At 45.9% G+C, this 21,167-nt stretch overlaps 1 non-coding gene across 1 annotated transcript; it reads right to left on the reverse strand.

Moving 5' to 3' along the window:
* Nucleotides 1-18,746: 18,746 nt before the first annotated feature.
* Trnastop-uca lies at nucleotides 18,747-18,833 on the reverse strand. The gene has a single exon. It is a non-coding gene; the product is annotated as a tRNA-Sec (tRNA).
* Between the last annotated feature and the right edge of the window lie 2,334 nt (nucleotides 18,834-21,167).

Here is a 21,167-nt window from a genome sequence, read left to right on the forward strand (position 1 = left end):
CCCCCCCTTCCCTCTCCCACAAATCTTGACTGTGGTGATATGTAGCATATTCTGGAGTGTAGGTTTGTTCGGATCGATCAATTCCGCAGTTTTCCCCATTATGTAAACAACAACCCGCGCCTGTTGTTAATTTTTATTGCCGGTATTTAGCTCTAAGGAAGTTGGCGGGTGTATGAGGACGGGGTACAAGGAAGGGTTCAGTTCATGCAGTTTCTGGCACCCTAAGAAACTCTTTTACTGGGTTGTCATTTTCAGCAAAACTACCACACTTAACAACAGCATTTAAGTGGGACTGCTGGAGGCGGCTAAACTCTGTCCTTATCTGATGGTAAGAAATTAGCAAAAAGGGATTTGGGAACGCACAAAGGACGTAGAACATATTCGCAAACGAACTCTAACAGTACAGAACGTTTGTAAGTGAACATGTGTCCAGTTACTGCACTTAATAAACGAGTCGTTGTAGTCAGGATAAATCGCGCACCCGCGCACACTCGGGAGTTTGGACAACCGGGCGCGGATATAACACCGACGAGTCTTTACTTTTACATGCTCATTTCGTGCGAACAACTCCATGAATGTTTCTGAAGAGAAAATTACTTTCTTTATTAACCAACTCTAGAAACTGAATTGCAAAATTATAGAAGTTCTCGTATAACGTTTGTGTAGGCAGTTTTGATTTAAATAGCACGCGAAGTAAGTACCGCTGGCCCCCCCCCCCCCCAAATTCTATCAGTCCCTCCAGATCCTTGAGCGTCATGCACTCCGCCTCGCCTTCCGTATCCGCCTCCCGTCCCCCACACGGATCCTCTATGATCTCATTCCTTTCCCCCATCTGCTCCTATTCCTCGAACATATCCGCATCCTCTACACCTCCCGCCGTCTTGAACCCCCTCACCCCCTGGTTGCTCCTCTCCTCTCCCGTCCCCGCCCCCTGCCACGTCTTCACCGTTGTGTCCCCCCTACCCTCCATCTCCTTTCCCAAGGTGGCTTCCGTCACCTCCCCCTCCCGGATGATGCCCTCTCTCCCTGCATTTATCCTTCCTATCAACTCTGATCCTCCATCCCCCTCCTTTCCTCTGTCCTTTCCCTGGGCTCCCTCTCCCCCCCCCCCTTCTCTCCTGTTTTTCTCCCCACTAAACCTCTCCCTACCTCCCTTCTCCCCCCCAGTCCTTTTGTATTCCCCTCCTCTGCCTACCCCACTCCCTGTCGCGTCTGCCCCCCACCCCTCTTATGGGTCCTCATCCTCCTTCAGCTCCTTTCCCGGCTCCCCCCTTCGCTTTTACTCTCCTTTCCCCCCATTTTTCGTTTTCCCATCTTCTGTCCAGTTTCCCCCCACCTGCTCTCGACTGTGGTGTCACATTTGCCAACTTTTTATTGCAGTGTTCCAGTGACTATTCAGTGTTATTTGTCTTTCTCGTGTTGCGAACAGAAACCATGCTGTCGCTCGGTGTGAATTTTATTTCCTTTGCGAACAGAATCCAGACTGTCGCCGTGTTTTTTAATTGTCTATTGTTTTCCCTGTCTACTTCATATGTATTTTTATTAGCGTCATCATCCCTGTGTTGTTGTTTTAAGTTCCACGATTTCTTTTCGCCTTGTTACTCTCTAAGTCTCCGATTTTATCGCCTGTTTTTTTATTATTTGTTCTCTTGCTCTTTGTCACAAAATCTGTCGGCTGAAGAGCGGCGTACTAAGCTGCTGCCAGCCCGCCCCCTTCGGGGGGAATTGAAATTCAATAAATGAAAAAAAAAAGTAAGTACCGCTGGTCCGGTGTGCAGGCTTCAAACCTACAGATGACTAACGTCATGCTTCTCGGCCTTTTGGCTAAGAAGCACCCCGCGGTCGGAGCGGTCCGTTGTGCTCTGTAGCGAGCCGCGAGTCGCGCTTCGTGGTCGTGGTCGTTTTCGTTTGTTCTTGGCTTTTCCAGCGTTGATATTTTTGCGGTGATTATGTCGAACCGGTCGAACAGTATTCAATGCGTATTCGACAGAGCAGCGAGACGGCCAACGGCCTTTGAAATACAGGAATGGATATTTGGTGATCTGAAAGTACCGGAAAATGACGTCGACACCTTTCAACTGGATTTTGTCTTATTCTCGTTATTCGTGAAATTTCTCGACCAGGAGAAATACGAAAAGTATGGCCTGGCACTCGCGGACGAACATCCGTTTTGCTACTTCGATGGAACAGTCGAAACAGTGCATATAGTGCCATCTGGCTTTGGGTTACGGACTGTGCGGGTATTTAACGTACCCCCTGAGTGTCCCAATGAAGTAATCGGCCGTGTCCTGTCGCGGTATGGCAAGGTGCTTAGCATCACGAATGAAAAATGGAGCAGTGCCTACCGTTTCCAGGGCAACAGCGGAGTCCGTAGTGTTCGTATGGACCTCCGCCAGCACATGCCGTCATACTTAAATATTGCCAGTACAAGGGCACAGGTTACCTATATAGGGCAACCACAGACCTGCTCCCTCTGTCAATCTATGGAGCATCTACGCGTGGAATGCCCGCGCAGGCGCCCTGTGCAACTGCCGCGGGAGCGCATTGAAGGTGTCAACCTTGTGCCTCTTCTCAGCGAGATAGTGGCGGGTGCTGCCCACTGAACCGCTGAGAGAACTGACGACTCGACTCCGGGCCCGTCAGGAGAGGTGAAAACGGTACCTAGTGCTTCTGTTGACAGCCCTATTGAGATTGTCTCCGACCAGACGCCCGTAGTGGCAGTACCGCCGGCGGCGCCTAGTGCGCCTGCTGTGGTCAGTGATGTTGCCACTGTTGAACAGATGGAGGTAGTTCTTCCTGCCCCACCCCCACCGGCAGATGACGCTAAGTCCCCACGGCGTCGTCATAGGCGCAAGAAGGCGAGCCAAGAACAGCAGGCGGAGGAGGAGGGCGTTATACGTCCCCCTCCTGAGAGCAGCAGTGAGGCTGAATCTCAGGCCTCATCAGTTACACGCTCTGTTTCCGCTGACCGCTCTGACGGTATGCGGAAAACTGCTCGCCAATTACAGGCGCTTATTAGTTCATCACGAGATCGGGGAGCAATCCCCGCAAAACGTAAAAATGAACAGGGTAGCGAACAGCCGCTGCAGCGCACTCGCACCCTCTCACATACCGCTGCGACTGAGCCGTCTGCGCCGCCTGGTTCGGACTATCCCGCCGATGGGAAAAGACTGAACTGGGCTGACGACGAAGACGACGAAATGCGTGATTGAGTGGGCTCGTTCCCACATGAGCTGCCTGGTATTTGTCTTTAACATCCGGGGTGATGTAGCAGGGTTACAGTTTCGATATTTACACATCTGCTTACATACGACCATGACCTCATCTGACATTACTTTCTCCGTGTTGCTTTCTCATGCCTGCAATTGACCGGCAGCCGGGAGCCCTCTCCCTTTTAACAGTAAATATCAACTCCATCTCCAACCCAGTAAAACTACGCTCTCTGAAGGACTTTCTGCGCCTTGGTGCATTTGATGTAGTCTTTCTCCAGGAGGTTTGTGCCCCCTTTCTCTCTGACCTGGTTGGTTATGAGGCACTATATAACATCGACCCTGACGCCAGGAGGGGCACTGCTTTGCTATACAGATCAGAGTTAACTCCATCCGATGTTACAAAACTACCCAATGGTCGCGTTCTTGCATGTATCATTCGGGATGTACTTTTTATTAACGTCTATGCTCCTTCAGGAGCTAATCACAGGCATGACAGAACAACACTTTTTACGTCAGATATCACTCCTTTCTTGACAGCTCGTCGCCCTATCGTATTTGGCGGAGATTTCAACTGTGTGGTAGTCGATGCTGATCAGGTCCCAACGCCTATGCGGTGTGAAGCGCTCGCTTCACTCCTTCGGGCGGCTGACCTTAATGATACGTGGCGCAACTTTCATCCCGCCTACACACAATTTACTCACATATATCCCACTGGGGCAAGTCGTATTGACCGTGTTTATGTCTCTGCTGATTTGATTCCTGCCCTCTGTGCCGTCCAAGTTATTCCCGTGGCCTTTAGTGACCACTGTGCATACGCTGGCTCCTTGCATATCACGGGTCCAACCCCGGTTCCTCGGGGCGCCTATTGGAAGATGAATACACTTCATCTCCCAACGCCCGAACTTCGCACTCTTGTCACGAAAACTTGGCGCGGTTGCATCGCTACTGCTTCGAAGTACCCTACCACTGTGGTTTGATGGCTCCGCTGTGCGAAGCCACGGCTGCGACGTGTTGTCCAGCAACATAGTCGCGAAGTCGCACACAGGAAGCGTAGCACATTAGACTTCTATCAACAATGTCTAAATGACGCACTAACCCTTCCTGCTGACAGGTATGATCAGCTGCGCATGCGCCTCAACAAAATTAAAGCGACAATCCTTCGCTTCTCTCGGGAGAAGGCCGAGGGGATGGTGGTGCGGTGCCGCTCCGCATCCCTGATTGAGGGGGAGAGGCCATCCATCTATCACCTTGCCTCTGAAAGGAATCATGCAAAGAAGAACACCATCCTACGCCTTAAAACAGACGATGGTACGCGCCTCACAGACCATTGTGAAGTCCTCAAACACCTAACGGACCATTATACGCACCTCTTCCAGGATATTGCGGTAGACGTCGCCGCCCAACGAGAACTTATCGGTGGGGTCCCAACTTCATTGGATCGTCGAGACCGCGACTGTTTAACCGAGCCACTCACACTCGCTGACCTCACATCTGTCCTCCGTGCCTGTCCCGGACAAAAATCACCTGGCCCCGACGGTCTCCCTTATGAATTCTACCAACAATTTTGGGACCTGTTAGGAGACCGCTTCTGCAAAATGTGCGAGGAGATTTTTGATGGTTGCGAACTACCCGCCGAATTTCTAGCTGGACGTATTGCCCTTATTCCAAAGGTCACAGGTCACTGTCGAGCTAAAGACCTGCGTCTTATCACCGTTCTTAACACTGATTATAAGTTGGTGGCACGAAGCGTGGCTTCTCGTCTTAAACAGGTCATGAATAAGTTACTTTGCCCCACTCAATCATGTGGCGTTTCGAATCGAACCATCTTCACCGCCGCTTCTATATACCGTGATGCTGTCTTACTCACCGCCGACACTCGAACCCCGGCTGCAATTCTTTCCCTAGATTTCGCCGGTGCCTTTGACAGGGTCTCCCACCCATACCTGCTGGCCGTTATGTCGCGGATGGGTTTTGGGGAGCGCTTCCTGAGAATCATCCGGCACTTCTTGTATGGAGCAAATTCCACAATCGTTGTGAACGGCTGCCGATCACGACCAATTCCCATCAGACGATCAGTTCGACAAGGGTGTCCCTTGTCAATGTATTTGTTCGCTTTAGCGCTGGACCCCATGCTGCGTGACATCGGACGGATGGTCGATGGTGTCGCTCTCCCAGTCGTCACCTTCCGCAGTGCGGCATACGCGGATGATGTCGGTGTGTTCGTCGCAAACGCTAGGGACATCGATTCAGTTCGCCGAGTTCTCAACGTTTATGAACGAGCATCCGGTGCCATGTTAAATTCCAACAAAACGGTGCTGATCCCGCTAGGATCGCGATCGTTGACCATCGAACGCCCATGGTACCGAGATGTGGGGGAACAACGTATCCTGGGCCTTGAGGTGACTGCCTGTCCGCAGCGCATGTTAACACTCACGTGGAGGCGGCTTCTCACGCGCATCAGAGGACTTTGCGTGAGTCACGCTGATCGACGACTCGACCTCCATCAACGAATCCAACTGATTAATACTTACATCCTATCACGGGCATGGTATATAGCACAACTCCTTATGCTACCGAAACAAACCGGTAGAGCCATCTCACAAACAGTATATTGGCTCTTGTGGCGGCATGCACTGTTCAAAGTTGATGCACAGACTTGTACACTGCCAAAGGTCGATGGTGGCCTTGGACTCATTGACTTTCCCCCCAAATGTGCGGCCCTCCTGATTCACCGTATCGCCACTTTGCGTGCAACTGACCCAGGTGGGACAACAGCGGTTCTTTTCGACCGTTATCGCCCACAGTCGGCGCGTGCGCCAGTATGTTTGACACATATTCCGTTCCGGATGAAGACAGTCAAGGACTATTACCCCAATCAAAGATACATCCTAACAGTGGCCACTGACAAGGCAAGCACGTCGAAGCGCCTTTACCAGGCACTTCGAGGCCAGCCCACACCACATAAATTAGAGGACAGACGACCGTCGGTCATCTGGCACCAAGCTTGGGCTAATATCAACAACCCAGCCCTTCCCACGGAAGTTTCAGCGCTATGGTATCGTGTCGTAAACAATTTAATACCCACTAATCATCGCCTGGCGGCCATCCGCCTACGGCCCTCGGCTGCTTGCGGCCGATGTGGTGACGTAGACACCAGAGAGCATCGTCTCTTATGCCCTCACGTCACAGAAGTGTGGGACCTTGCACGTGTGCTATTAGCGCTGATCGGTGGGACGACACCAGACAATGTGTCAGTCGACTGGTTCCTTACCCCTGATATTCAGACCAACCCCCGAACACGACGTAACGCAATGGTGTGGCTCTTGGGCCACACCATTTTCACGATCTATGACCTTTCCCTCACCGATGCTGTCTCTTTCATGGACTACCTGTGGAGCCAGCATCGCCTGGCGGAATCTGACCGGAAATATACCATTACTTTTGCAAGATTTCTGAAAGTTGCAATGGTTCATGGATATCAAAAGGTGTTCCTCATCCAGGAATTGCCTGTGTTTATCCCTGGATCTTTGTCACTCGGACTCTCAAACTACCCTTGACTTGCCTATACCCAAGATTTGACATTGGCCTTCTGGGCATCACTAGAGTAGACTGTTAATAAAAAAAAAGTCAGAGTGGTTCGACTTCACCTGGTGGGCGACGTTCTCTGAGACGCCTCAGCATGTTATTGTAACATGCGTGCCTTGATTTATACTGTTGGTGTAACTTCGACTGGTTTTAGTCCATTGCTTGGTTTTTTCGTTACCATTACCCTTATTACGCACCCTAAAGGTACACCGTTTATTAAGCTGACACCCTAGCTGCAAACAGGCGTTGATATACTTCATTGGGGACATGTTGAAAATGTGTGCCCCGACTGGGACTCGAACCCGGGATCTCCTGCTTACATGGCAGACACTCTATCCATCTGAGCCACCAAGGGCACACAGGATAGTGCGCCTGCAGGGACTTATCCCTTGCATGCTCCCCCTGGGACCCAAATTTGCAACATGTCCACACCACTACATCAGGCGCACAACGAATGTAGTGGCGTGGACATGTTGGGAATTTTGGGTCTCACGGGGAGCGTGCAAGGGATAAGTACCTGCAGGCGCGCTCTCCTGTGTGCCCTCGGTGGCTCAGATGGATAGAGTGTCTGCCATGTAAGCAGGAGATCCCAGGTTCGAGTGCCGCTTGGGGCACACATTTTCAACATGTCCCCAATGAAGTATATCAACGCCTGTTTGCAACTAGGGTGTCCATTTAATTATCATTTCATTTCTAGCTAAGCTGCATGGTCATCAACGGTAACTGTTCTTTCAGGAACAGATACTCCTTTTTTTTTTTTTTTTTTTTGTCATCAGTCTACTGACTACTGGTTTGATGCGGCCCGCCACGAATTCCTTTTCTGTGCTAACCTCTTCATCTCAGAGTAGCACTTGCAACCTACGTCCTCAATTATTTGCTTGACGTATTCCAATCTCTGTCTTCCTCTACAGTTTTTGCCCTCTACAGCTCCCTCTAGTACCATGGAAGTCATTCCCTCACATGTCTTAGCAGATGTCCTATCATCCTGTCCCTTCTCCTTATCAGTGTTTTCCACATATTCCTTTCCTCTCCGATTCTGCGTAGAACCTCCTCATTCCTTGCCTTATCAGTCCACCTAATTTTCAACATTCGTCTATAGCACCACATCTCAAATGCTTCGATTCTCTTCTGTTCCGGTTTTCCCACAGTCCATGTTTCACTACCATACAATGCTGTACTCCAGACGTACATCCTCAGAAATTTCTTCCTCAAATTAAGGCCTGTATTTGATATTAGCAGACTTCTCTTGGCCAGAAAACCTTTTTTGCCATAGCGAGTCTGCTTTTGATGTCCTCCTTGCTCCGTCCGTCATTGGTTATTTTACTGCCTAGGTAGCAGAATTCCTTAACTTCATTGACTTCGTGACCATCAATCCTGATGTTAAGTTTCTCGCTGTTCTCATTTCTACTACTTCTCATTACCTTCGTCTGTCTCCGATTTACTTTAAAACCATACTGTGTACCCATTAGCCTGTTCATTCCGTTCAGCAGATCATTTAATTCTTCTTCACTTTCACTCAGGACAGCAATGTCATCAGCGAATCGTACCATTGATATCCTTTCACCTTGTATTTTAATTCCACTCCTGAACCTTTCTTTTATTTCCATCATTGCTTCCTCGATGTACAGATTGAAGAGTAGGGGCGAAAGGCTACAGCCTTGTCTTACACCCTTCTTAATACGAGCACTTCGTTCCTGATCGTCCACCCTTATTATTCCCTCTTGGTTGTTGTACATATTGTATATGACCCGTCTCTCCCTATAGCTTACCCCTACTTTTTTCAGAATCTCGAACAGCTTGCACCATTTTACATTGTCGAACGCTTTATCCAGGTCGACAAATCCTATGAAAGTTCTTGATTTTTCTTGAGCCTTGCTTCCATTATTAGCCGTAACGTCAGAATTGCCTCTCTCGTCCCTTTACTTTTCCTAAAGCCAAACTGATCGTCACCTAGCGCACTCTCAATTTTCTTTTCCATTCTTCTATATATTATTCTTGTAAGCAGCTTCGATGCATGAGCTGTTAAGCTGATTGTGCGATAATTCTCGCACTTGTCAGCTCTTGCCGTCTTCGGAATTGTGTGGATGATGCTTTTCCGAAAGTCAGATGGTATGTCGCCAGACTCATATATTCTACACACCAACGTGAATAGTCGTTTTGTTGCCACTTCCCTCAATGATTTTAGAAATTCCGATGGAATGTTTTCTATCCCTTCTGCCTTATTTGACCGTAAGTCCTCCAAAGCTCTTTTAAATTCCGATTCTAATACTGGATCCCCTATCTCTTCTAAATCGACTCTTGTTTCTTCTTCTTCTATCACATCAGACAAATCTTCACCCTCATAGAGGCTTTCAATGTATTATTTCCACCTATCTGCTCGCCGGCCGCGGTGGTCTAGCCGTTCTAGGCGCTCAGTCCGGAACCGCGCGACTGCTACGGTCGCAGGTTCGAATCCTGCCTCGGTCATGGATGTGTGTGATGTCCATAGGTTAATTAGGTTTAAGTAGTTCTAAGTTCTAGGGGACTGATGACCTCAGATGTTAAGTCCCATAGTGCTCAGAGCCATTTGAACCATTTGAACCTATCTGCTCTCTCCTCTGCATTTAACAGTGGGATTCCCGTTGCACTCTTAATGTTACCACCGTTGGTTGCTTTTAATGTCACCAAAGGTTGTTTTGACTTTCCTGTATGCTGAGTCTGTCCTTCCGACAATCATATCTTTTTCGATGTCTTCACATTTTTCCTGCAGCCATTTCGTCTTAGCTTCCCTGTACTTCCTATTTATTTCATTCCTCAGCGACTTGTATTTCTGTATTCCTGATTTTCCCGGAACATGTTTGTACTTCCTCCTTTCATCAATCAACTGAAGTATTTCTTCTTTTACCCATCGTTTCTTCGCAGCTACCTTCTTTGTACCTATGTTTTCCTTCCCAACTTCTGTGATGGCCCTTTTTGGAGATGTCCATTCCTCTTCAACTGTACTGCCTACTGCGCTATTTCTTATTGCTGTATCTATAGCTTTAGAGAACTTCAAACGTATCTCGTCATTCCTTAGCACTTTCGTATCCCACTTCTTTGCGTATTGATTCTTCCTGACTAATGTCTTGAACTTCAGCCTACTCTTCATCACTACTATATTGTGATCTGAATCTATATCTGCTCCTGGGTACGCCTTACAATCCCGTATCTGATTTCGGAATCTCTGTCTGACCATGATGTAATCTAATTGAAATCTTCCCGTATCTCCCGGCCTTTTCCAAGTATACCTCCTCCTCTTGTGATTCTTGAACAGGGTATTCGCTATTACTAGCTGAAACTTGTTACAGAACTCAATTAGTCTTTCTCCTCTTTCATTCCTTGTCCCAAGCCCATATTCTCCTGTAACTTTTTCTTCTACTCCTTCCCCTAAAACTGTATTCCAGTCGCCCATGACTATTAGATTTTCGTCCCCCTTTACATACTGCATTACCCTTTCAATATCCTCATACACTTTCTCTATCTGTTCATCTTCAGCTTGCGACGTTGGCATGTATACCTGAACTATCGTTGTCGGTGTTGGTCTGCTGTCGATTCTGATTAGAACCACCCCGTCACTGAACTGTTCACAGTAACACACCCTCTGCCCTACCTTCCTATTCATAACGAATCCTACACCTGTTATACCGTTTTCTGCTGCTGTTGATATTACCCGATACTCATCTGTCCAGAAATCCTTGTCTTCCTTGCACTTCACTTCACTGACCCCTACTATATTTAGATTGAGCCTTTGCATTTCCCTTTTCAGATTTTCTAGTTTCCCTACCACGTTCAAGCTTCTGACATTCCACGCCCCGACTCGTAGAACGTTATCCTTTCGTTGATTATTCAATCTTTTTCTCATGGTAACCTCCCCCTTGGCAGTCCCCTCCCGGAGATCCGAATGGGAGACTATTCCGGAATCTTTTGCCAATGGAGAGATCATCATGACACTTCTTCAATTACAGGCCACATGTCCTGGGGATACACGTTACGTGTCTTTAATGCAATGGTTTCCATTGTCTTCTGCATCCTCATGTCGTTGACAATTGCTGATTCTTCCGCCATTAGGGGTAATTTCCCACCCCTAGGACAAGAGAGTGCCCTGAACCTATATCCGCTCCTCCGCCCTCTTTGACAAGGCTGTTGGCAGAATGAGGCTGACTTCTTATGCCGGAAGTCTTCGGCAGCCAATGCTGATTATTTATCAAAATGTAGGCAGTGGCGGGGATCGAACCCGGGACCGAAGACGTTTTTGATTATGAACCAAAGACGCTACCCCCCCTTTTTTTTTTTTTTTTTTTAAAATCTCATTTTGTTCGCTTTTCTTCGTTGCATCTGCTCGGGGCGGACGTCGTAAGACATCCATTTAAGTTCGTTGTTAATCGATTAACTGAGTTTTTTTATTACAGAGGGCACGTAACCCTCTGACCGAACACGCTGAGCTACCGTGCCGGCTGCCCTAGACCACTACCGTCATATATAGTACACCGTTTAGTTTTCGTTCCAGGTACCGGAACTAAATTCCTTCTCCCCGTGTCTCTGAACATCTCCCCCTCCTCATTGTCCATCTCCTCCTCCTCCTCCTCCTCCTCCCCCCACCCTCACCTGTCTCTCTTACTGGCTTTAACTTTCTTTCATTGATGTTGCAAACTAAACCTTGATTGCCTTGATTGGTAATTGAAGTCACTTAAAATGAATACACCTTATATATAAGGCAGAATCGATTACTCAAATGGTTTAAATACCCTGCTATCGTTCAAAAAATGGTTCAGATGGCCCTGAGCACTATGGGACTTAACATCTGAGGTCATCAGTCCCCTACAACTTAGAACTACTTAAACCTAACTAACCTAAGGACATCACTCACATCCATGCCCGAGGCAGGATTCGAACCTGCGACCGTAGCGGTCGCGCGGTTCCAGACTGAAGCGCCTAGAACCGCTCAGCCACAACGGCCGGCCCTGCTATCGTAGTTCAAACGATAGCAAGGAGCACTTTTTCATAGAATCCACAATACTTTCTTTCTCGCAGTTGATTTTAAAAGAAAACCTGCACTTTGTTTATTATAGTGTCGTGCCAAACTTTGATGTATATGTAAAGAGAGAGAGAGGCGTAAACATGATTGCGGTGCAACGGTAACGGCTTAATGCGTACGGAACTGAACCACCAACGAGGACAATTTACCGTACTCCGGTTCACCAAAAATACCAACGAGTCCAGTTCCCAGCGGCACCGTGTTGCAACAATTTACTGTGTCACCCTGTGAAGCATAGAGCACGTGAAAGTTGGGTAAGCCCATCAAGCTTACGGCGAATTCTGAAGGCTGAAAAGTGGTACTTTCCAAGATCGCTGCACGCTATGAACGGGAACGATGTGGATCGAAGGATGGAGTGCTGCAAGTGGTCTGGTGGCATGCTTCACAAGGATGAACGGTTTTCCAAGACGGTTATCTGGCATGACGAGGCGCAATTCAAACTGAACGGTACTGTGAACTGCCACAACTGCGTGTGCTGGGCTCCTGAAAATCCTTACCACACATTAACACCCGGTAGATTAGTATGCTTTGTTGCATGTGCGACATCGATCCGGACGACGACTTGTAATATAGAAAACCTGAACCAAAACGGCATCAACCAAATCCAGACATATATTTACCCGGATCACCCACGCAAGTTGACCAATATTGCTTCGACCTCATTAAAATTCATAGTATCGAATTCTGCTCTGAATGTCCCAAAAGATATTCTCTCTTAGCTACATTAATAGATAAAAATATCTGTAGAGGGCATAATTTTTGCCATAAGAGTATTTTACATTTTCCTATGACTTTTAATTAATTAATTACGTATCACATGTTCTGTTAACGTAGCACTGTTTGATGTAGCACTACGAGATGATTTTTTAATTGATCAGACATAGTTGTGTCCAAATAACGATTATGACTGGTGTAGTTCCATTTAACATCACTAATTATTTCAAGTCTTCAAGAGCTATTAAATTAATAATTTCGTAGTCTGAATGTTACCTCAACTTTCATGATGGATTTACCTAGCCTGGATCTAGGTGCAGTGACGTGAAATCAGTTGCTGCCAAATCTGAAACTGTGCCAGAAACTGCGATGGTACTAACTACAGAACAGAAAATGAACAACGTGAGAGCAACACTAGAGTCTATAGTAAGTCCCGTGAATCAGATTGCAACAAAAGTAAATATGTTATATTCCATAATGAAAGAAGTAGACACGATAGATTAAATCGAGGGAAAAGTAAATACGATAGATTCTACTGCAGAAGAACCAACGCGCATTGTAACCAACCACAATGAGATAGATTCTATGCCGGAAAAAGTGAATACGATATACACTACTGCAGATTAAGTCAGTATGAGCGAATGTAAAATGGGCAAGCAAAAATTGACGAAGCTGTTACAGAGTTATCTCACTGAGTAGATGAGATTTCAATTGGAATAACAAACAAATAGACAAAAAAAGACAAAAAACTAATTGACAACGTTTCTTCTAAGAAGAAAGAAATGTCCAATTGGGTAGCTAACCAAAGTAAATAAGCTGAGGAAACCACTGAAACAACATTCTCCATAATGTAGCAGATGTATAATGATCACATAGTGCAATGGAGTGAAGACCAAAGGAAACTCATTCATGCTTATGTCGAAACGGCGTGCTATAAACATTTACATGATATGGAAGTGCACGCTTATGAAATCATGGAAAATAAACTATCAAAGCATGATATGGGCCATAGAAATCTCTTGCACCAATTATGTGAGGATATGAAAGTCATACACCTTAGAATTACTGACATAAAAATAATGCGAAACTACTAGAAAATGGCACATCTGTCTTTGGTGCAGATGATGCATCTAGCGTAAGCAGCCACGTCAAGTGCAATAAGCATAACAATGGGCACACTGCGCTAGTGGACCCCCCACACATCATGTTATGGGAGCAGTGCCATGTGTTTCTGCCTATCTCATGTAAGAAAACATGCACCAGGTAACTCAGTTCGCCACTTTCTCGCTGGTCGTTGGGAGACGCATGACATCGTACTGTCATTCAAATATGTCATTCCGAATATCTGGAATGACACACAAAAGATTAAATTAGTGGCAGATTTCATGCACGGTGATCCAGTCTTATGGGCTACTGAGGTGTCTGAAAAATATCTAAAGTATTACGATTTCCAAGAAGGGCTTTCTTGAATAACTATTGTTCTAGAGGCCAACAAGACAGAGTAAGAAAACAGGCATTTAACCCAGCCACCTATCAGAATAGGCAAGGTATTTTGCATGCTTGCTTCAAGATATATTCAAATGAGACAAACTATTGGGGCCAAAAACTAGAACCCACAGATGTTCTAAAAATTTTGGAGGGAAAATTTCCCCTTGATTTCGGAGAAATCTTGTGATTGTTCAGGATCACAACGTTGATGAGTTTCTTTCTGCAATCGATGTGCTGATGGAAGATCGGTGCAGTGCCAATAATAATATTGTGATAAAAAATATATATCGCATCACTGGCCAGCATAACTGGATACGCGGATTATCTGAAAACGTAAGTGTCAGCAGTCTAACCATTGGTGGTTAGAGTGCTGACACCCAAGTTTTCCGATAATCTGCGTATCCAGTTACGCTGGCCACCGATGCAGTATATACAGGGTGGTCCATTGATAGTCACTGGGTCCAATATCTCACGAAATAAGTATCAAACGAAAAAACTACAAAGAACGAAACTCGTCTAGCTTGAAGGGGGAAACCAGATGGCGCTATGGTTGGCCCGCTAGATGGCACTGCCATAGGTCAAACGAATATCAACTGCGTTTTTTAAATAGGAACCCCCATTTTTTATTACATAATCGTGTAGTACGTAAAGACATATGAATGTTTTAGTTGGACCACTTTTTTCGCTTTGTGACAGTTGGTGCTGTAATAGTCACAAACGTATAAGTGCGTGATATCACGTAACATTCCGGCAGTGCGGACGGTATTTACTTCGTGTTAAAATGGACCGTTTACCAATTGCGGAAAAGGTCGATATCGTGTTGATGTATGGCTATTGTGATCAAATGCCCAACGGGCGTGTGCTATCTATGCTGCTCGGTATCCTGGACGACATCATCCAAGTGTCGGATAGTTACGTTATTTAAGGAAACAGGAAGTGTTCAGCCACATGTGAAACGTCAACCACGACCTGCAACGAATGATGATGCCTAAGTAAGTGTTTTAGCTGCTCTCGCTGCTAATCCGCACATCAGTAGCAGACAAACTGCGCGAGAATCGGGACCCTCAAAAACGTCGGTGTTGAGAACGCTGCATCAACATCGACTGCACGCGTACCTTAGTTCTATGCACCAGGAATTGCATGGCGACGACTTTAAACGTCGTGAGCAGTTCTGCCACTGGGCACAAAAGAAATTACGGGACAATGACAGATTTTTTGCACACGTTCTATTTAGCGACGAAGCGTCATTCACCAACAGCGGTAACGTAAACCGGCATAATATGCACTATTAGGCGACGGAAAATCCACGATGGCTGCGAGAAGTGGAACATCAGCGAACTTTGGCGGATTAATGTATGGTGCGGCATTATGGGAGGAAGGATAACTGCTCCCCATTTTATTGATGGTAATCTAAATGGTGCAATGTATGCTGATTTCCTACGTAATGTTCTACCGAAGTTACTACAAGATGTTTCACTGCATGACAGAATGGCGATGTACTTCCAACATGATGTATGTCCGGCACATAGCTCGCGTGCGGTTGAAGCGGTATTGAATAGCATATTTCATGACAGGTGGATTGGTCGTCGAAGCACCGTACCATGGCCCGCACGTTCACCGGATCTGACGTCCCCGGATTTCTTTCTGTGGGGAAAGTTGAAGGATATTTGCTATCGTGATCCACCGACAACGCCTGACAACATGCGTCAGCGCATTGTCAATGCATGTGCGAACATTAAGGAAGGCGAACTACTCGCTGTTGAGAGGAATGTCGTTACACGTATTGCCAAATGCATTGAGGTTGACGGACATCATTTTGAGCATTTATTGAGTTTTTGTGGTATTTACAGGTAATCACGCTGTAACAGCATGCGTTCTCAGAAATGATGAGTTCACAAAGGTACATGTATCACATTGGAACAACCTAAATAAAATGTTCAAACGTACCTACGTTCTGTATTTTAATTTAAAAAACCAACCTGTTACCAACTGTTCGTCTAAATTTGTGAGGCATAAGTTTGACTATTACAGCGCCATCTATCACAAAGCGAAAAAAGTGGTGCAACTAAAACATTCATATTTCTTTACGTATTACACGAATATGTAATAAAAAATGGGGGTTCCTATTTAAAAAACGCAGTTGATATCCGTTTGACGTATGGCAGCGCCATCTAGCGGGCCAACCATAGCGCCATCTGGTTTCCCCCCTCAAGCTAGACAAGTTTCGTTCTTTTTAGTTTTTTTGTTTGACGCTTATGTGGTGAGATATTTGGCCTGGTCACGATCAAAGGACCACCCTGTATAGGGATAGTGTCAACTCATTCCGCATCAACTACAGCCTGCACGTGGCACAATGAAGCGCCGAAACTGGTTGCAACAAAATAAACAAACTCATAAGGACGGCTGCAGGTGTTTTATTTTCTCACAATAGTAAACGACCGTCGTTCTCCTGTCAAAAAGATGGACATATCACAAACAGCAGTCGCGCATCACATGACAGCAGTCGTGGGCACGGAAGCAACTATTATAGTAGACAATCGGGAAGTAACTCGCATCAGCGGCAAGATCCATCATCCCAACAAAACTCGCGAAGTGAGTGGCAAAACACCAATTAAAAGGAAAGGAACAATAAGAGATGAAATAACGAAATAACGGGAGATGGCGTAATGGATGTGTGTGATGTCTTCAGGTTAAGTTACGTTGAAGTACTTCTAAGTCTAGGGGACTGATGACCTCAGCTGTTAAGTCCCATAGTGCTTAGAGCCATTCTCTCTCCTCCTGGCAGACGCCGTCGTGTCGAAGAAAAACAAACTGCATGTAGGAGTGGAAATGCATACCTGTGTTGATTCATTGTGCCTTCCTGTATGGCGAGGTCACCCAAGAAATGCCTCGAAAACATTCCTCAGGCCATAACGATCTATCCTGCAACCTAGACCCTTCCAACGATTGTTGAAGGGTGTTTGCTTTCAGACAATTCGCGCTGTACGCGCCATCTGTCCGATAGAGCATAAAACGTGAGTCATCTAATAAGGCTACCTGTCGCCACTCGGTTATGTCCAGTTGCAGTATTGGCCTGCAAATTCCAGTCTTCGTAGCCGACGGACAGAAGTTAGCGTGATTGCAAGAACCGGGCGCCAGCTGCGGAGGCCAAAACGCAGCAGAGTGGCTGAACGGTCGCTGAGGAGACACTGTTGGAACCCCTTCGTTCATATGGGCCGTCAGTTCCTGAACAGTAGCACCTCTGTTCGCCCGCAAGCATGTCAGCGGCCGTCGTTCAAACTGTCGTCTTTGCCTCAAGGTGCACCACAGTTCCCTCCAAGCCGGATATGGATAGCACCCTTTTCTCATGCACAGTATACTTTAACCACGAGGGCAACCGAACAGTTTACGAACTTAGCCGTTTCGGGAATGCTTCCACCGGTGGCCCGAAAGCCAATGATCATGCCCTTTTGGACGTTGCTCCGGGACTTAGCCGCTGGACGAGGCTGCCGGGCAAAGATAAGGAAAAGAGATAAGGAAAGGACAGAACACACTTTATTGTCTATAATAAATCATACAATCACCGTTGATCTTTATTTTACAATTGCCATTGCCGACTTTCGCCCATAAGAAGAGGTACTCATCAGCATTTAACTTCTTCTTCCTTCTCGTAGTCAAAGCAAATGGCATGCTTGGAACAAGAGTACCATAAGGCTGTTTAGCCAAGAGTCCTGTAGTCTCAGCTATACTCCGTGTCTTCCAAGCCAAAATTTTAGCATCTGGAAATGCTTCAAGGCCATCATAATCTGCTTGATTGCCCCATACAACAGCAAGTGTCAACCAGGTACTACCTCCAAACACTGCTTGTACATCGCAGGTAAAGTTCAGATGGAGTCCACGAAAAGCATTTGGACCTCCAATCAATTGCTGTTTATTAAACTGTCCAGCCAAGTCAATATCAATCGCCTTCAAACTGCGATACACAGGTACACTGCGCCGCCAGCGACGACGCCATGCACGTCGCAGAGGCATTGCTGTGGCAATTACAACGACTATGTTGTGTTCCGAGTACCCCGGACACGCTTTATTTAATCCCCACTGCTAGTGCTACCACCCCCCATGTGTGAGTGGTTATTGCACTTTGATGTCGAATATCAGGGGTGAATGATAGGGACTGAATGATATTTTGCAAAACTATGAATGGATACTGGCAAAATTTTAATCGGCATGTGAACTGGCACTGTCTGGAACAAGGCATCTTTTGTAGAGAACGCATGAGTTTCGAGCAGGTAATAGTAATAGCATTACAAAATATGATGAAATGAGGAAAGCATTATACAAACAATACAAAAATGCTTTAAAAATGGTTCAAATTTCTCTAAGCACTACGGAACTTAACATCTGAGGTCACCAGTCCCATAGACTTAGAACTACTTAAACCTAACTAACCTAAGGTCATCACACACACTCATGCCCGAGGCAAGGTTCGAACCTGTGACCGTAGCAGCAGCGCGGTTCCAGACTGAACCGCCTAGAACCGCTCGGTCACAGCTTTAAGTCTTTGGTTGAGTCATGAGGCGGGACTGAATTTTTAGCCTTTCGCTTTACTCAGCGAATGGAATAAAGCTACGCGAAGTTACAGGAATAGCTATAGGAAAACAGAAACCAAGAAACGCATGTATAATAATAACTAGCTCCGCCGTCTCGTACTACATCGCCCAGCAGGTGGAATCGAACCACTCTGACGTTAATCAGCTACAGGTTTGAAGCCTGCACACCGGACCACCGGAGCTCAGCTGGGCAAACACTTCTTCTTTTGCGTTCTATTTAAAGGAAAACTACGTATACAAACATCATACGAGAACTTCTATAAGTTTGCAATTCAGTTTCTAGAGTTTGTTAATAAAGAAGGTAATTTTCCCTCTAGGAACATCCATGGAGCTGTTCGCACGAAATGTGCGTGTAAAAGTAAAGGCTCGTCGATCTCCCCACCACGACCCGTTGCCCACCCCTGCCGCGCAAGCTCCCGAGAGTGTGCAGATGCGCGACTTATCCTGACTGCGACTCGTTTATTAAGTGCAGTAACGGGTCAGACGTTCAGCGACAAACGTTCTGTACTGTTAGAGTTCATTTGCGAATAACTTCTACATGTTTTCTACGTTTTCAGAAGATGCGTGTATCGTTCTCATAATTGCACCAGAGCTTGAATACACATTTACGTGCAGACTAGTCGACGCCTGTAGAAAATGAAAAACTGTTCTTTTTAGACTATAGTTCACCTAATAACTTACGATATTTTTGAAGTATTCTAGGTGGCAGAATGTCTGAATCAGAGGCTCAGACTGTTCTGCGATCATGTAGGCTGCAGATTCCTCGACTTGCGCCATAAGGTGGTGGCGTTTCGGGTTCCGCTAAATAGGTCAGGTGTCCACTACACACAGGAGGCGGCTACACGGGAGCAGGGACTGTGTGGCTTGGACTGGACGGTTTTTTAGGTTAGACAGTCTCGGGAAAAATCAAAAAGTGCTCCAGTCTCAAAGGGTACAGGGCAAAGAAATGACGAGAATCGACCAAGCAACAGTCGGTATTGTAGTTGTAAATTGTCGTACCTGTGTTGGAAACGTATCAGAGCTTCAAGGGCTGAGTGAAAGCACTGAAGCTGAAATCGTTATAGGAACAGAAAGCTGGCGAAAGCCCAATTTTTACAGAGGCGCAAACCGTGTTCAGAAATGATAGGTTAAATAAAGTAGGTGGTGGTATGTTTGTGTCTGTTGGTAGCAGTTTATCTTGTAGTGAAGTTGAAATAGGTAGTTCCTGCGAATTACTATGGGTAGAGATTGAACTCAACAGCCGTACCAAAATAATAATTGGCTCCTTCTACCGACCCCCCGACTCAGATGATATATTAGCTGAATGGTTCAAAGAAAACTTGAATCTCATTACAAATAAGTAGCCCACTCTTACAGTTATAATGGTGGAGTCTTCAATCTACCCTCGATATGTTGGCGAAAATACATGTTCAAAGCCGGTGGTAGACAGAAAACATCTTCCGAAATTGTACTAAATGCTTTCTATGAGAATTACTTTGAACAATTAGTTCATGAGCCCACACGAATTGCAAATGGTTGCGAAAACGCATTTGACCTCTTAGCCACAAATAATCTTGATCTAATAGAGAGCATCATGACAAATACAGGGATTAGTGAACACACGGTCATTGTAGCAAGGCTCAAAACCATATCAACCAAAACCACTATAAATAAACGCAAAATATATCTGTTTAAAACAGCAGATAAAAATTCGCTTGATGCGTTCCTAAGAGAGAGTCTCCATTTCCTCCAAGCTAATTATGTAAGTGTAGATCAGATATGGCTCAAATTCAAAGATACAGTATCGGCAGCAGTAGATAGATTCATACCGCGTAAGTTAATAAGAGACGGGACTGATCCACCATGGTACCCAAAACACTGTTGCAGGAGCAACGAAAACAGCATGCCAAATTCAGAAGAACGCAAAATCCTCAAGACTGGCTAAGTTTCACTGAAGCTCGAAATTTAGTGCGGACGACAATGCGAGATGCTTTTAATAGTTTCCACAATGAAACATTGTCTCAAAATATGGTAGAAAAACCAAAGAGATTCTGGTCGTATGTAAAGCACACCAGTGGCAAAAAAACAGTCAATACCGTCACTGAGCGATAGCGATGGAAATGTTACCAAATACAGTTTTCCGTAATTTCTTCACGAAAGAAGAAGAAGTAAATATTCCAGAATTCGAAACCAGAACAGCTGTTAACATGAGTGACATAAAAGTAGATATCTTAGGTGTTGCGAAACAACTCAGATCACTTAAAGGCAAGTCTTCCGGTCCAGATGGTATACCAGTCAGGTTCCTTTTAGAGCATGCAGACACAACAGCGCCTTTCTTAGCAATCATATACAACCGCTCACTTGACGAAAGGTCTGTTCCTAAAGACTGGAAAGTAGCACGGGTCACCCCAATATTCAAGAAAGGAAAGAGGAGTAACCCGTTGAATTACAGACCCATATCACTGACTTCAATTTGCAATAGGATTTTGGAGCATATACTATACTCGAACATTATGAATCACCTCGAAGAAAATGACTTATTGATAC

Source organism: Schistocerca americana, chromosome 2, assembly GCF_021461395.2.
Source record: "Schistocerca americana isolate TAMUIC-IGC-003095 chromosome 2, iqSchAmer2.1, whole genome shotgun sequence".
Classification (NCBI taxonomy): domain Eukaryota; kingdom Metazoa; phylum Arthropoda; class Insecta; order Orthoptera; family Acrididae; genus Schistocerca; species Schistocerca americana.